The sequence below is a fragment of the Nicotiana sylvestris genome, chromosome 3 (assembly GCF_000393655.2).
Source record: "Nicotiana sylvestris chromosome 3, ASM39365v2, whole genome shotgun sequence".
NCBI classification, from domain to species: domain Eukaryota; kingdom Viridiplantae; phylum Streptophyta; class Magnoliopsida; order Solanales; family Solanaceae; genus Nicotiana; species Nicotiana sylvestris.
Window position 1 is genome coordinate 38850794 of NC_091059.1, and position 18636 is coordinate 38869429.

Genomic DNA, 18636 nt, shown 5'->3' on the forward strand with positions numbered 1-18636 from the left:
AGAAAAATATTTTCCTTATCAAGAGAAGGGAAAATATTTTCCAAAACTTCTTCTCAAACTTCCCTACCCTCACCAACTCACCCCACCCCCCTCTCCAAAAAAAGCTTCTTCTTTTTTCAAATTTTAGTTTTTTTGTTACTACCTGTCACACCTCCTTTTTGCGCGCCCGACCCCGAAGGGTTTAATGCGCGAGGGAGTTTTTCCAATTTAAGTGATAATATTCGAAATGAGATTATTTATTTAATTCAGAGTCGCCACTTGGGAAAGGTTTGGCTTTTGGTGTCCCAAGTCACCGGTTTATCTTGAATCCCGAATCGAGGAAAATATTCGACTTTTCCAAATGAAGTCTGCGAACCAGAAATTCTAAGTAAGGAATTCTGTTGACCCGAGGGAAGGTGTTAGGCACCCTCGAATCCCGTGGTTCTAGCACGGTCGCTTAAATTGTTATAATGGCTAAATATCTGATTTAAATACATGTTGTGACTTATGTGCTTTTATTAAGTTTAAACCGCTTTTATTATTATCATTTATTTTTATAGAATTGCAACGTCGTGAAAATGCATCTCGAACCACGTCACAATCAATGCACCCGTAGTTGTTAACACATTTCGACTCCGTTGAGATTTGAATTTGGGTCACATAAATGCGCACCCGAATTTAAGAATGTAATTTAATTAAGTCGCGCCTAAAGAGTCTAACGCGTTATTATCTTTGGGGAAGGCAGTGAAATTCACTAAACAGTCCATCCCAAATTCTAAGTATTTATTATGATTAATTATTGAGGGCCCCGCAATTTGCATTTTTATTCGGCGAGGCTCGTCTCATTATTTTAAAAGGATAACCTTAGCATGACTACATTTCTATTTTTTTTTGTTTTTCTGAAATAAATGAGAGAAAATCCTAACTCGTTACAAGCTTAAAAGAGGCATACCATATTAAATGCTAGATTGAGACGCACATTTACTGAAAGGAACATTACTAGAAATTATAAACAAAATCGAGAACGATGAAATAATATATCCGAACATGATTGATTATCTTATAGCTAAATTAACTCCTCATAATTATGTGAACAAACGAATAATCGTCCGCGACTATTAGTGCTGAGATTAACCTTAATTATTAATGCTCATTTGGGAGTTTATTTGACCTAAGCGCCAGACCATCTTACCCAGCTCGTGCCTATTAAATTAGTGTTTCTCAAAATTGTTGCGTTATTTCGTGCTTAAAAATCGGTAAGAACCTGCTGAACCTATTAATAGCCATTTTGTCTAAAAGGGTGGGCCGATGCCAATATCAGTTATTATCAAGCCTATGTCGAAGCAAGGAATCCAACAAGAAAGTCGGCATACATGGCTAACCCGTTAACGTAACACCGCATGAGAATTTATTTGGGATATGTTTATCTTGAAATCAAATTGGACCGGATATATCAGGTTTGACAGTTCAAAGGTCCAGACATGAATACATACAGATACTTGCCATGATTCTATGTTATACTGTCATCACTAAATCCAGGCTAAATTGTTATACACATGGAGGTACCTCTGATCTAATCATACTATATAATAGTCCATCTCAATTAGGATATGTATTAATTCATACAGAACAAATGCAGTTGGAATGAGCTTAAACAAATACAAGCTAACTATCATTCAACCTATTGCTATACTTTGAACACAAGTACTGTGAAGCAAACGATGTTCATTTCCTTATTTCTACTTCAAACTTCAAGCTTTCAACAACACATGGTTTCAGAAGTGTGTACCTGGAAGTGCTTACAATTGAAGAAGAAGAGAGGTCAGTAGAGCAGTAGTGTAAACGAACAGCAACAGTAACAGATAAGTAACAGCAGAACAAGTTCCAGTGCAAGATGCAACTATAGCCGATGGAAAAAGTAGCAAAATGACAGTAGCAAGCAGTGGAGTAGAATCAGAACTCCAGACAGACCAGATCTAGAAATAAACCAATGAAACACACAACCAGTAAACTCAGTTGGGACTTGGAAAGATCAGTATTGATTAAACAGGTCGAAACAAGTGAAATCAAGACAACAATGGGAAGAACAGTTTCTGATTTTGTCTGTGTGATTTCTATCTCTCCCCCTCTATCTATCTGTCTGTGTTCCTTATGTGTGTCTGTGTGTGTGTATCTCTCAATGTGTATCCCTGTATATGCCTCTTTATTTTCTATCCCCTCCTTTTGATTTTCAGCCTATATCTGTATATGCCTGTCTATTTCTTTGTATCCTCTCTCCCCCCAAAATCTTTTTTTTTCTTTTTAAGTGGCAGCTCCTCTCTACTTATAACCTAGCATCAGGCCATTTTACAGCCTGTTAAACCTATCAGAAATCCCTCCTTTTCTGCTGTTTTTCCACTCAACATTTAAAAGTAGAAACCCTCCCATGAGATTCCCTGACAGCCTTTTTATCACCTTATTAAACTAAAACCAGACATGGGCAGCAAGAATATAATCTGACAGCACATGCTGTCCAATTATTTTAATTCCTTAACAGCTGACCATACATATGCTGCCCAAAATCTAAGCTAAGTGAACATGCTATCCATTTAAATCCAAAGTCTGAACTGCAACTATAATACCACCCTTAAATGTTTTCTGATTCAAATTGAACAAATCACAGGCAACATACTCAGTTCCTAATTGAATTCAAACAAAACATCAGCAGGAAAGCCAATAACATGAATCAAATTATTACCATTCAAAGCTGAACTAATTGACGACATATATTGAATCGACTATGCGAATCACAACACATACAATCGAAGCCCAATGATCAGAATCCAACAGTATCAGCAGGGGGTTCAATTTGTACTGACCAAAACAAAATTGGCCCTGAGAACTAATTAATCGACCCATTTCAATTTCAGTTGGTTGTACAGTTTACACATACACACATTATCAGCAAATGAAGAAAGATTTGTCCAAATACAAAGGTCTGGGCAAGGTGGACAGGAACAGCCGACAAACAATTCAAAAATAAAATCAACTAAACATTTGGGGGCAATGAACAAACATTCAATTACAACAAACACATGAACTGATAAGAAAGGAAAGCAAAAATACCTTAAAATCTTGAAAAATCAACAAGCCCTAGCTCGGATTTGAATCGACCTTTCTTGGGGTTGAACGGACTTTAATCGAAGTGTTCCCAACTGAGAACACTTCGATTAAGGTCCATTAGACCCTAATCTCCATGGTTCAAATGGACACAAATCGGGCTCAAGGTTTCTAGGGTTCCTAAGGGGCAGATTTGGGATTTGTGTTTCCATGGTTAGATTCGGACCAAACCAAGCATGGTTTGGTCACGAGGGAGGTCAGGGGAGTGCTCGGTATGAACCTGGGGTGGTTTGGTGTAGATCGAGTTTTGCTCGAATCTTCAAATGAAGATTCGAGAACCTAGGGGTTGATTCGAGGAAAAGGGACAACAGATCCATGTTCAGGGTGGTGAGGCGGTCCTATGGTGTTAAGGTGGTGGTCACCGGCGTCCTTGCCGCCGGGTTTTTGGTGAGGGGAAAGGGGGGCGGCTCTAGGGTTCCGTGGTGGCTTGGGTTAGGTGAGAGGGATGAAGACGAAGGAGGGATGCTTGGATAGGGGGCGGGGTACGAGAGGAAAGCTTATATATGGGGTGGATGGCTTGATCTCGGTCGTTAGATCAATCAAGATCAACGGCCTGGATCCAAAGGTTTAAACGAATGGTGTCATTTGGTTTAGTATTGGGGTCGGGGTTGGTTCGGGTAACGGGTCGGGTAATGGGGTTATGGGTGAGAGATCTGGACCGTTAGATCAATTTGGTTTGATGGCCGAGATGGATTGGCCTTGAAACGACGTAGTTTTTGTGTCAAACTACGTCGTTTTGGTGGCCTGGGAGATGGGCTGCTTGGACCGGCATGCTTTTGGGCCTCAGGTTAAAAAATGAACACGGGCCCAATCCGACTTTAAACCAATTTGCACCCTTTTCTTTTATTTTCTAACTTTTAAGAACAAAAAACCTAATTAAACAAAATTAAACCCCATTAGTAACACTTAATGCAATTATTACACACATATTAAAATATTTAAAATAGGTAAAATCACACCAAGGCAACAAATAGGACAAAAGATGCATATTTTGTGATTTTCCTTTTAATAACCGGATTATGGTTCAACTAACACACGACACATTTTTTGTATTTTGTTTGATAAAAATAAAAATGGACAAGGTCACAAATAACTAACAAAAATGTCACGTAAAATCCAAAAGATTGTACAACAAAACAATTGCTATTATTTTTTGTTTCTTTTGGAGTGATTATCGCGTAAACAAAAATCACGTGGTCACAACTGCCCCTCTTTGTTCGAAAACACGAAGAGTTTTCGTGAAAAGATAAAGTGAGCAGATATGAGCGATTTTTTGCCTATTGGAATACTCCGTGTGAAGCACATTTTGAAAGATTTGACCGAATCTTTGCTTCAAAGATTTCCTACATATCCTGGGCTAAACAGGAATCAGGTCAATGTAGTTCGGAAAACTTTGGTAGCTGGGACTACCATGGGATTGCATTGCTTGTCGTTAATGCTGTTGCTGTTGCCACTGTTGCTTTACTGACCGCCTTATTACAACCAAAGGAAAATTGAAACTGAACTAACTACTTATGCTTGTCAATTGCTAGTTACAAGATTCCTATCCATGATTCTTTCGCAACTCGATCTTGGGTCTTAGCTGATATTGCTTGTAGACTTCGATCCGAATCTTGATGCTTGCAAGTTGTAGGCGCCTGTTTATTTCTGCGACACTGAGTGAGGTAGAACTCGGGACCTTGATCAAATCTTGGAACGACCCGCCCTTCGTTTCTTCCAAATATCTCGGAACATCTTCTTTTGTCTTTTTCTTCTTTTCTTTATTCTAGGTTGAGACTCATCTCGTGGGTTATCTCGATCCGTGTGTCTCGAGGTCAGACCTGCGGGGAAAAACAGACAAACGAAATTTTCTGCCCCAGTTTCACTAGGAAAATTTCGTGAGTTAAATGCCAGGAAGTTTTATAGAATTGATGAACGGATTGGAGAATTTCAGTCTACCAAATGCAACTCCGGGATTGGATTCCTAATATTGCCACAAGGTAAAAATGCTCAGTTCAGGGTTGGAGCCCTAATGCTGGCTAAATGGAAAAGTGCTCGATTCAGGGTCGGGGCCCTGATGCTGGCTAAATGGAAAAAGTTCAGTTCAGGGTTGGAGCTCTAACGCTGGCTAACAGACAACGCTCAGTTCAGGGTTGGAGCCCTAATGCTGGCTAAATGGAACAAGTTCAGTTCAGGGTTGGAGCCCTAATGCTGACTAATAGGAAAAAGTTCAGTTCAGGGTTGGAGCCCTAATGCTGACTAACTGGAAAAAGTTCAGTTTAGGGTTGGAGCCCTAATGCTGACTAAAGGGAAAAGTTGAGTTTAGGGTTGGAGCCCTAATGCAGACTAAAGGGAAAAGTTCAGTTTAGGGTTGGAGCCCTAATGCTGACTAAAGGGAAAAAGTTCAGTTTAGGGTTGGAGCCCTAATGCTGACTAAAGGCAAAAGTTCAGTTTAGGGTTGGAGCCCTAATGCTGATTAAAGGAAAAAAGTTCAGTTTAGGGTTGGAGCCCTAATGCTGACTAAAGGGAAAAAGTTCAGTTTAGGGTTGGAGCCCTAATGCTGACTAAAGGGAAAAAGTTCAGTTCAGGGTTGGAGCCCTAATGCTGACTAACAGACGAAAGTTCAGTTCAGGGTTGGAGCCCTAATGCTGACTAACAGACAACGCTCAGTTCAGGGTTGGAGCCCTAATGCTGGCTAAAGGGAAAAGTTCAGTTTAGGGTTGGATCCCTAATGCTGACTAATAGGAAAAAGTTCAGTTCAGGGTTGGAGCCCTAATGCTGACTAACAGACGAAAGTTCAGTTCAGGGTTGGAGCCCTAATACTGACTAACAGACAACGCTCAGTTCAGGGTTGGAGCCCTGATGCTGGCTAAATGGAAAAAGTTCAGTTCAGGGTTGGAGCCCTAATGTTGACTAACAGGAAAAAGTTTAGTTCAGGGTTGGAGCCCTAATGCTGACTAACTGGAAAAAGTTCAGTTTAAGGTTGGAGCCCTAATGCTGACTAAAGGGAAAAGTTCAGTTTAGGGTTGGAGCCCTAATGCTGACTAAAGGGAAAAAGTTCAATTTAAGGTTGGAGCCCTAATGCTGACTAAAGGAAAAAAGTTCAGTTCAGGGTTGGAGCCCTAATGCTGACTAACAGACAAAAGTTCAGTTTAGGGTTGGAGCCCTAATACTGACTAACAAACAACGCTCAGTTCAGGGTTGGAGCCCTGATGCTGGCTAAATGGATAAAGTTCAGTTCAGGGTTGGAGCCCTAATGCTGACTAACAGGAAAAAGTTCAGTTCAGGGTTGGAGCCCTAATGCTGACTAACTAGAAAAAGTTCAGTTTAGGGTTGGAGCCCTAATGCTGACTAAAGGGAAAAGTTCAGTTTAGGGTTGGAGCCCTAATGCTGACTAACAGACAAAAGTTCAGTTTAGGGTTGGAGCCCTAATGCTGACTAAATGGAAAAAGTTTAGTTCAGGGTTGGAGCCCTAATGCTGACTATCAAGACAATGCTCAGTTCAGGGTTGGAGCCCTAATGCTGACTAACAGACAATGCTCAGTTCAGGGTTGGAGCCCTAATGCTGGCCAAATGGAAAAGTTCAGTTCAGGGTTGGAGCCCTAATGCTGACTAACAGACAATGCTCAGTTCAGGGTTGGAACCCTAATGCTGGCTAAATGGAAAAAGTTCAGTTCAGGGTTGGAGCCCTAATGCTGACTAACAAACAATGCTCAGTTCAGGGTTGGAGCCCTACTGCTGGCCAAATGGAAAAATTTCAGTTCAGGGTTGGTGCCATAATGTTGACAAAAAGACAATGCTCAGTTCAGGGTTGGAGCCCTAATGCTGGCCAAATGGAGAAAGTTCAGTTCATGGTTGGAGCCCTAATGCTGACTAACAGACAATGCTTAGTTTAGGGTTGGAGCCCTAATGCTGGCTAAATGGAAAAAGTTCAGTTCAGGGTTGGAACCCTAATGCTGATTAACAGACAATGCTCAGTTCAGGGTTGGAGCTCTAATGCTGGCCAAATGGAAAAAGTTCAGTTCAGGGTTGGATCCCTAATGCTGACTAACCGACAATGCTCAGTTCAGGGTTGGAGCCCTAATGCTGGCTAAATGGAAAAAGCTCAGTTCAGGGTTGGAGCCCTAATGCTGACTAACAGACAATGCTCAGTTCAGAGTTGGAGCCCTAATGCTGGCCAAATGGAAAAAGTTCAGTTCAGGGTTGGAGCCCTAATGCTGACTAACAGACAATGCCCAGTTCAGGGTTGGAGCCCTAATGCTGGCTAAATGGAAAAAGTTCAGTTCAGGGTTGGAGCCCTAATGCTGACTAACAGACAATGCTCAGTTCAGGGTTGGAGCCCTAATGCTGGCTAAATGGAAAAAGTTCAGTTCAGGGTTGGAGCCCTAATGCTGACTAACAGACAATGCTCAGTTCAGGGTTGGAGCCCTAATGCTGGCCAAATGGAAAAAGTTCAGTTCAGGGTTGGTGCCCTAATGCTGACTAAATGAAAAAGTTCAGTTCAGGGTTGGAGCCCTAATGCTGGCTAAATGGAAAAAGTTCAGTTCAGGGTTGGAGCCCTAATGTTGACTAACAGACAATGCTCAGTTCAGGGTTGGAGCTCTAATGCTGGCCAAATGGAAAAAGTTCAGTTCAGGGTTGGATCCCTAATGCTGACTAACCGACAATGCTCAGTTCAGGGTTGGAGCCCAAATGCTGGCTAAATGGAAAAAGCTCAGTTCAGGGTTGGAGCCCTAATGCTGACTAACAGACAATGCTCAGTTCAGGGTTGGAGCCCTAATGCTGGCCAAATGGAAAAAGTTCAGTTCAGGGTTGGAGCCCTAATGCTGACTAAATGAAAAAAGTTCAGTTCAGGATTAGAGCTCTAATGCTGACTATCAAGACAATGCTCAGTTCAGGGTTGGAGCCCTAATGCTGGCCAAATGGAAAGTTCAGTTCAGGGTTGGAGCCCTAATGCTGACTAAATGAAAAAAGTTCAGTTCAGGGTTGGAGCCCTAATGCTGACTATCAAGACAATGCTCAGTTCAGGGTTGGAGCCCTAATGCTGGCCAAATGGAAAAAGTTCTGGGGATACTAACTGACCCGTTTTTTTGAGTTTTCTTGTTTTAGTAAAAATGTAAAAGAGAATTTTGTGGAAACTTCCCTTTCGAGTGGATTCCTTATTGCCAAACTGTTTCTTGCACTCATGTGTTTCTTTTCTTCTTTGGGTGACATCTGCTTCTTGCACGGTTGTCTTGGATCATACCTGTTTCAACTTTTCAAGCAAAAAACAATTATCAGTTCGGAAATGGCGGTTGGTTCGGTGACCTTGATTGTTCCGGTTGCTTTGTTGCGCCTTTATTTCTGTTGAGAAATTCTGCCATTGATTGGATTCAGATGGCGAAACCCTTTTAGACTGTTCGGGCTTGCATTTCCAGATTCTGTGATGATTTGCCTTGTAATGCTTTGGTTTTTCCTTCCCGTTTTGCTTGGGGATTTTCAATGGGGATTTTATCGGGTAGACTCTGTGGGGATTTGTACAAGGGGAAACTCTGTGGGGATTTGTCCGAAGGGAAGCTCTGTGGGATTTTTACAAAGCGGACTTGCTGGGGTTTTGTTGGGGTAGACTCGCTGGGGAATTTTGCAAAACGGACTTGCTGGGGATTTGTTGGGGCAAGCTCGCTGGGGAATTTTTACAAAGGGAGGCTTTGTGGGGATTTGTACAAAGGGAAAACCTGTGGGGATTTGTACAAAGGGAAAACCTGTAGGGACTTTTTTTTATTTTTTATTTTTTATTTTTTTTGTTTCGTGACTTTACTTAGAATGCAGTCAACATCATGATCCATCAGGCTTGGACGAATGTACCAACGAAGCGAGGCATTTTCCCTTGCGGAACGGAAATCCGTGAAGCCAATCTTGCCACCTATCCTTTCCGGTATATCTGGAACTTAGGGTTAAAAATGAAGGGGATTTGAAGAAAAGTAAAACAAAGAAAGGAGGAAACAAGTTTTTAGAAGGGAAGTGTCCCTTTCGGGACAAGAAAGACTTATCTGAAGGGAACATGCTGACTTTAAACGGATATGACATGCTTTTTGGACTGGACGCCTGACCTTCAACGAACTTGCATGTTCTCATAAACCACAATGGACCTATGTTCCCAAAACCGGTGGAACTTTGCCGAGACTTCCTGGGGTGGAGCCATCCCTTCGGCCGACAGCGCCCTTTGCGGGTTTTTGCTAATCGACCTCTCTCATTTCTCTTCCTGTCATCGCTTGATAACACTCTTTGCAAGTTTTTACTAAACAAGCTCTCTCATTTGGTTTCTCTACTCCCGTCGCCTTGCGGTGCCCGAAGGTTTTTACCGACAAGACTCTCTCATTTTACTTCTCTCAATTTAGAATGTACCGGCCTCCAATCGTGATATCTCTTGGCTCCCCCTACCTTTGGTAATTGATCCGAAAGGCCTGTGTTTGGTAAAGAACGGTAGATGATACTACAAATTCTAAACCGTTTGGTGTGCCCCAGCTTCAATTTCAGGGTAAATGGGATTTTATTGTTGGTGTGACTGAACCTCAGAGAGAGGCTGCCTACGTATCCTTTCGGAATCAAGTCAGACGTAGTTTAGGCCTCGATCAATGTTTTTTTTTGTTTTTTTTTTGATTGGTAACCAAAGAAATGTAACCGGCTCACAAGCTTGTAGAGAGAGTTGATAGTGTTTTGGGTAGTGGGAATAAAACCTTCATCATTTCAAATGTGTCAGGACCGCTGGGGTGTCATTCAGACATAATATCTTTTGACTGCATCCGCATTCACTGCTGTTTCGGGATCATTTCCTTCAATATCACCTAGGTACAATGCTCCTCTCGGCAATATCTTCCTGATGATGTATGGGCCTTTCCAGTTTGGAGCAAATTTCCCTTTCGCTTCCTGGTGATGTGGCAGAATGCGCCTCAGTACCAGTTGACCCACTTCGAAATTCCTGGGTCGGACTTTCTTATTGTAAGCACGAGCCATTTTTCGTTGGTATAACTGCCCGTGACAAACCGCAGCCATTCGTTTCTCGTCGATCAAAGTCAACTGCTCCAATCGAGTCTTAACCCACTCGTTGTCTTCGATTTCTGCTTCGACAATGGTTCGAAGCGAAGGGATTTCTACCTCTACTGGTATCACAGCCTCGGTCCCATAAACCAAAAGATAAGGGGTTGCCCCTACTGACGTGTGTACCGTAGTGCGATATCCTAACAATGCAAACGGTAACTGCTCATGCCACTATCAGGAACTCTGGATCATCTTCCTCAAAATCTTCTTGATGTTCTTGTTTGCTGCTTCTACAGCGCCATTGGCCTTGGGCCGGTAAGGAGTGGAATTCCTATGCGTTATTTTGAACTGCTCGCATACATCTCCCATCAAGTGACTATTCAAGTTCGCTGCGTTATTTGTGATGATAGTTGCAGGAATACCGAAACGACAGATAAGATTTGAATGTACAAAATCCACTACAGCTTTTTTAGTGACCGACTTGAGAGTGACCGCCTCTACCCATTTTGTGAAGTAGTCGATGGCAACTAGTATAAATCTATGTCCATTTGAGGCCTTCGGCTCGATCGGACCGATGACATCCATGCCCCAGGCAACAAATGGCCAAGGTACAGACATGGGATGCAATTCCGTGGGAGGTGCATGAATCAAATCACCGTGCACCTGACACTGATGACACTTCCGAACGAAGCTAAAGCAGTCCTTTTCCATGGTCATCCAGTAATAATCTGCTCGAAGGATTTTCTTTGCTAAGACATACCCGTTCATGTGAGGTCCGCACACTCCTGCGTGTACTTCGTGCATGATCCTTCTCGCCTCCTTGGCGTCAACACATCTTAGTATATTGAGGTCTAGGGTCCTCTTATACAACAATTCGCCACTCAAAAAGAAACCACTTGCATGCCGCCTAATGGTTCTCTTTTGATCTCCAGTAGCATGTTCGGGATATTCTTGTGTCTTTAAGAACCTCTTAATATCATGGTACGATGGCTGTGTACTCGATCCTGTCTCGATTGCGTTGCAGTAGCCGTGTCTTTCCCTGATTTGGATTTCCAAGGGATCGACGTAGGCGTTGCCTGGGTAAGGTAGCATATAAGCCAAGGTAGCAAGTGCATCTGCTAGTTCATTGTAACACCGCGGGATATGCCTGAACTCTATTGATTTAAAATGCTTGCCGAGGTCCTCCACGTGCTGTCGGTAAGGAATAAGCTTGACATCCCAAGTTTCCCATTCACCTTGGGCTTGCCGGATACTCAGGTCAGAATCTCCCATAATCAGTAAGTCTTCGACATCCTGATCGATCGCCATATGCATGCCCATGATGCAGGCTTCATACTTAGCTGTATTATTCGTGCAAAAGAAACGCAGTCTAGCTGTGGCAGGATAATGCTGCCCCGAGGGCGAGATCAAAATTGCCCCGATTCCTACACCTTTGGCGTTTACGGCTCCATCAAAGAACATCTTCCAAACATGAGCGTTCTCCGAGACCACTTCTACGGTGTTTATTTCTTCATTTGGAAAATAGGTACTCAATGGCTGGTATTCCTCATCGACTGGATTTTCGGCCAAATGATCTGCTAACGCCTGGGCTTTCATTACCGTGCGGGTGACATAGACTATGTCGAATTCAGTAAGCAAGATTTGCCACTTGGCCAGTCTTCCAGTAGGCATCGGTTTCTGAAATATATACTTCAAAGGATCCAGCCTGCTTATGAGGAAAGTAGTGTGGGCTTGGAGATAATGTCTCAGCTTTTGAGCAACCCACGTCAGAGCGCAACATGTCCTTTCCAGCAGAGTGTATTTGGCCTCGTAGCCGGTGAATTTCTTGCTCAAGTAGTAGATTGCTTGCTCCTTCTTTCCGGTTATGTCGTGTTGCCCGAGGACGCAACCGAAAGAGTTCTCCAAGACTGTCAGATACAAGAAAAGTGGCCTCCCTGGTTCTGGAGGGACCAAGACTGGGGGATTCGAAAGGTATTCTTTGACTTTATCAAAGGCTTCTTGACACTCAGTTGTCCATTTGATCGCCGCATCTTTCCTTAACAGCTTGAATATGGGCTCACACGTGCGAGTTAGCTGGGCAATGAATCGACTGATATAGTTTAACCTGCCCAACAAACTTATCACATCTTTCTTCGTTCTTGGGGGAGGTAGATCCCTGATAGATTTTATCTTTGTTGGATCTAATTCGATGCCTCTCCTGCTCACTATGAAGCCCAAAAGCTTGCCCGATGGGACTCCGAAAGCGCATTTGGATGGGTTCAGCTTCAAATCATACTTTCTCAATCTCTCGAAGAACTTCCTCAAGTCTTGGATGTGATTATCCTGCGTCCTGGACTTGACTATCACATCGTCCACGTACACCTCTATTTCTTGATGCATCATGTCATGAAAAATGGCAGTCATGGCCCTCATGTAAGTTGCCCCAGCATTCTTCAGACCAAATGGCATAACCCGATAACAGTAAGTGCCCCAAGGTGTAGTGAAGGCCGTCTTCTCGGCGTCTTCTTCATCCATCAATACCTGATGATACCCAGCGTAGCAATCTACGAAAGATTGCATCTCATGTTTGGCGCAGTTATCAACAAGGATGTGGATGTTGGGCAATGGGAAATTGTCTTTGGGACTCGCCCTATTCAGATCTCGATAATCCACACATACCCGAGTCTTCCCATCTTTTTTCGATACTGGAACTACGTTCGCCAACCATGTTGTATACTGGACTACCCGAATCACTCCTGTTTTCAGCTGCTTGGTGATCTCCTCTTTAATTTTGTCACTGACCTCAGTTTTGAACTTTCTTTGCTTTTGTTGAACTGGAGGACAATCAGGGTGAATTGGCAATTTATGAACCACTAGATCAACACCTAGTCCTGGCATGTCATCGTATGACCAAGCAAACACATCTTTAAATTCAAAAAGGAGTTGAATTATCGTGTCTCGCATTTTCTCGTCCGTGTGGATGCTTATTTTGGTCTCTTGGATTTCTTCAGGAGTTCCTAAATTAACCGGTTCGGTGTCATTCAGATTTGGCTTAGGTTTATTCTCAAAGTGTTCCAATTCTCGGTTTATTTCCCTAAAAGCCTCTTCTTCATCATATTCTGGTTCTGGGTTCATTATTTCACAATTAAATAGCTCGTTGTGATCTTGGCGTGAAGTCCGCAAGCATGTCATATTTAAAGCCGCATTATTATAACTGAAAGAAAAGATAAAGGAAAAATAACAAAAATCAGAACATAGGAAAAAATGAGAAAACAATGATGATTTTTATTTTTTTTTATTTTTCTTGGAATTTAGAGACAACAATGTTTACAACTCAGGAATTCAAAACAACAATTGAAGGGAAGAAAACATCCAAGTTATATCCTGGAGATAACTCGTGATGTAGGAAAGGTGGCAGGACAGGTCTACCCGGACTTCTGCCTAGTCGGGAATGGCGTGGCCTCCCAGTTTCGAAGTTTGGCGTTTGGCCCCATATATAGCATTTTGGCGGTGCTGGTGCCTTCTCCTGGTTGAACCATGTGAGCCTCGTAGAGCATTTCTCTCGTTGCCCCACATATCTCCTCGATTTCCTCAGCCGTGAAGACCTCATCGTCTTCTTCTTCAGTGTATCTTGGTCCGACGAAAGTTTCATATAAATCCGGCAGTGGCCGAGGCAGTTTCCACCCCCCATTCTTCCTCTTCTTTGCCCATTCTTCATCTTCTGGAGTAGGTTGAAAACCTATCCCAAAAAGTTTCTTGGCGGAAGGCAAGGTGATGGGTTCCGTTATTCCTTGCAATGTTCGTCCGAGCACTTTCCCTGGCCTGAATCCATGCCGGATCATCTCTTTAGCTACCATGATCGGGCGTTAGACAAGAAAGGTTGGGGGCATGGTCTTCCCTCTTCATACTGCTCTGCTAACACAACTTCGAAAGCCTAATAGACCGTGTGCTCGCTCCCTTCCCTTGGTTCAAGATATGGGATGGACGGGTCCCGATAAATAGATTGCTCGTCTTCTCCGTGTACCACAATTTCCCGGTCTTCGTACTCAAACTTCACCATTTGGTGAAGAGTGGAAGGCACAGCTCCTGCCGCATGAATCCAAGGTCTGCCGAGGAGAAAATTGTAGGACGTATCCATGTCAAGCACCTGGAAGGTTATTTCAAACTCCACTGGCCCTATGGTCAACACCAAGTCTATTTCCCCAAGGGTGTCTCTCTTGACGCCGTCAAAAGCCCTTACGCAGACATTATTGGGGCGGATTCTTCCGGTCCCAATTTCCATTCTCTGTAGCGTGGAGAGCGGACAAATGTCAACACCTGAACCTCCATCCAACATTACCCGCTTGACGTAGTAGTCTTCGCATTTAACTATTAGATGCAAGGCTTTGTTGTGAGCCGCTCCCTCTGGGGGTAAATCGTTCTTGCTGAAAGAGACCTGGTTAATGGCGAAGAACCTCTCCGTCATCCGTTCCAGTTGTTCGACTGAGGTTTCGACTGGTACGTACGCTTCATTCAGGGTCTTGAGTAAGATATTTTGGTGCTCGGCTGACCTCATTAGCAGTGATAGCATGGACACTTGCTCGGGGCACTTGCGTAGTTGATCTACCACTTCGTAGTCTGGCATTTTCATTTGTTGGAAGAAAACTTCCGCTTCTTCAACGCTTACAGGCTTCTTCGGTGGGAAGCGTCTCCGTGTGGCGTTGTTTAGCTCTTGAGTGTTCGAATACTTTCCAATGAAAGTATTTTCCGGAAGTTCTCCCGTGACTTCTTTACCTTTGTATGTAACCAACGTTCTTTGATAGTTCCACGGCACTGTGGACGGGTTGGTCATCGGCTTCTGTGGCGCGCGTCCGATAACCACTGGCTCATTCAGCCGAGGTGGTTGAATCGTCCCCCGGACCACATAGTCCTCTTTTGGTACGTACATTGGCCTTGCCTTTTTGACTTCGAAACTCCGCGGCTTCTCTGCTTGACCTCGCGGGACGTAAAGAACTCCATTCTTCATAGGCACCGTCTTTTTCTCCACCTTCTTTTCGGGATCGCACTTCACAGTACTGACCTTCTTTTCCCCTTTTTCTAGCTTCTGGGCTGTTTCAGGCTTTTTCCCTGCGTCGACGATGGCGATTATAGCTTTCAAAGCAGGGTCAAATTCTTTGTCTTCGCAAATCATTCCAATCAGCGGCCCGTTATTGTGAGCTGGCAACGGATTGTTAGTCACGTTTGGGACCTCCTCGTCCCTTAGCACTATTTTCCCCTGCTCTATTAAATTCTCGACCACCCTTCTCAAAGCCCAGCAGTCGTTTGTATCGTGCCCTTCTGCTCCTGAATGGTAGGCGCACCTAACACTGGCTTTGTAAGAAGGTGATGCCGGATTGTGCCTTGTCTGAGGGACCGGCTGCAGGAAACCCAACTGGACTAGCTTCGGGAAGAAAGTAGAGTATGGTTCACCGATGGGCGTGAAAGTCCGTCTTCTAGGTGGTTCCTGAGGGCGGAAGTTATTTTGAGGAGGCTGTGGGTTATAATGGTTGCGGTATGGAGGCTGATTTCTGGGAGGTGGAGCTTGGCCTCGATTGGCTTGTTGCGGCGGATGGACATAAGGCTGGGTGTTCATGACCATGTAGGGTTGAGGAGCATATGCCACATTTTGGTGGGGGTAGTAGTGTTGTGGGGTCCTTTCTGGAAAACGGGGCCTAGGATTACAATATTCCCTTGCTTCTGATGCCGCCATGGCCGTTTCTTCCTTTTTATTTCCTCTTGACATTCCTCCGGACCCGCTCTGGACGGCTTGGGAGGTTGCCCTTATGGCTGCCTGACTCAAAATTCTACCCGTTTTCAGACCATTCTCCACCATCTCCCCAATCTTAATTGCTTCTGCAAAGGCTTTCCCATGGCTGGCATCATGTTTTGGAAATAATCGGACTCTTGAGCTTGGAGAAAAGTAGTGACCATTTCTATCTCGTCCATGGGAGGCTTCACCCTCGAATCCTGCTCGCGCCACTTAATAGCATATTCTCTGAAGCTTTCTGAAGGTTTCTTCTTCAAGTTTGACAGAGAATTTCGGTCTGGTGCAATGTCGATATTATACTGGAATTGTCTCACAAAATCTCTGGCGAGATCATCCCATATATGCCATCGGGATATGTCCTGGTCCATATACCATTCCGAGGCTATTCCTACCAGACTCTCCCCGAAATATGCCATTAGCAACTCCTCTTTTTCGCCATCTCCCCGCAATTGGTTGCAATATTTCTTGAGATGAGCAATGGGGTCACCGTGCCCGTCGTACTTTTCAAACTTTGGGGTCTTGAAACCCACTGGTAGGTGCACGTGAGGGAACATGCATAGATCGGTATAGGAGACGCTCTTCTGTCCGCTCAAACCTTGCATGTTCTTCAAACTCTGCTCAAGGCTTCTCATTCTTTTGGCCATCTCATCTTGTTCAGCAATTTTGGGGTTCTGATCCCGCCCAGGTGTGAACTCGCACTGAGGCTGTGGAGGATGAGTGTTGGTGGCGAACCGAGTTGGCTCCATTGAGAAAGATGGTGCTTGGAATGTAAACGAGGATGAGTCAAAATTTGGCTTGTATGTAGCAGGTTGTGCCGTGATCGGGCAGGGTGGTGCAGTAAAGATGTTTGTGTTTACATCCGTTGTTGACACTCGGGGATAAGAATCAGAGGGCGATCCAGCAGAGAAGGCCGAAATGGCTGGATACCCGAATGGGGTAGCAGGATAGCTTATGGGGACATTAGAAGTCCCGCTTGTCCTGGAGAACAACTTAGGGAATCCAGGGATGACACTTGGTGGCTCTTTTCCGTTATTCCAGTCATCCAGCATTTCCAATATGCGGAGCCGCAGGATTCTATTCTCTTCCGCAGTTGCGGACTCGGGCGTGAGGACGACCGAGATCGAACTCTCCTCGGAAACAGGAACTGTTGGCAAAGGAATTTCTGAAGACATTTCTATGCTTCCCTTTGACCTTATGAAGTAAGTGTGAGCACCGCCTCCTGACTTAACAACAGGTAATTGAACACTCCCTTTCGACCTCGTGAAGTATGAGTGTGAGGCGAGACTTTCACCAAACCAACCGCCTTTTCCAAAATCTGGAAGGAACTCAACGACAAACGAACGGTTAGTTCGAAACAAATAACAGATAGGCAATCTCACGTTGGGGCATGATGCACCTATACAGTTAAGTGAATTCCTACATGTTTACGACGAAAACATGCGTCATTCCGGCTTCCTTTTAGGCTTCCTTTTTATTTTATTATTTTTTGTTATGTGTTTTTTTTTTCTTCTTCTCTTTTTGTTACTATTTTCAATTTTCGTGGTTAAAATGTGACCGGATCCGATGAGGATTGCCTACGTATCACGATGCCACGTGAATCAGATCATTACGTAGTTCAAAAACAAATGAGCGTAAAAGAAACACACATTTTATTACTGAAACGATCTATTACAAGCACATTTTCGAAAAAAGGGAAAACAAAACTTTGAAAATAAACATAGACTCAAACAGACTAATGCACCCTGATGCGAGAAGACGGACAGAATATGCTAAGATACAGACTCGACCTATGAATACATTAAGGCTTCGAAAATTGGTGCCCGCGGGGCATCGTTCGGCTTTGCCGCGGTCCTAGGTGTGAGATCCCTTTCAAGTTGTTCCAGCTCATGCATGGTCTGCTTGACATAACCCATCACTGCCGAGAGAACGGTAATGCTGGTCATGTTCTCACACCGTAGACACCGTCTGATGATGGCATGAGCGATGGTCCTGATCTTATCTCTGGTTTGCTTCTTCTCTATGAGCAGGCGTTTTATCTGATCACTGCACGTCTTGAGAACCTGAGAATCCTGTATATGCTGATTCTTTAATTGCCGCACTTCTACCTTCATCTGGGCTAACAAGTCGTAACAATATCTACTCTCAATTTGGAAATCCTCGGCCTGATTAACTGCTTTAACCTCAAGTGCAGCCATCTCTCTCTTCATTTTGGCAACAAGTTTCTCGTGGTCGCCTTTCAATTGATTCAAGTATCGGCGATGTTTATCAGCTCTTGTATCCCACAGTGCCCTGAGCTCTGCCATGACGTTTTCAGACCTTTCTAAACTATCTCGTCATTCCTTGACTTCACTTTTCAGCCTTTTTATCAACTGCTCGTCTGATCGACTCCTTGGTTGTTTATCAGCATCCATCCTTATCTGTTTGATCTGGGCCCTGAGCATCCCATTTTCCTGAGTCAACCTGTTCTGTTCTCCCAGATCGGTAGCAACTTGCATGTTGTGCTCATATTTCAGGCTTTCCACTTGTTGCTTCAACCTGCTGATTTCGGTATGGTAGCCTCTTTCTTTCGCCAACCAATCCCATTGCTTCTACGATGACTCAGCGAAATTCAGGATGTGGGGTCTTTTAGCCGGCCTTTCATGTTCGAGTTCTCTTCTGTACCTTGCAAGGTAACCTGGTGCCATCTCACTTTTGGCCCGATCCCGCACGCAAGTATCTGCTTTCAAATATTGACATTC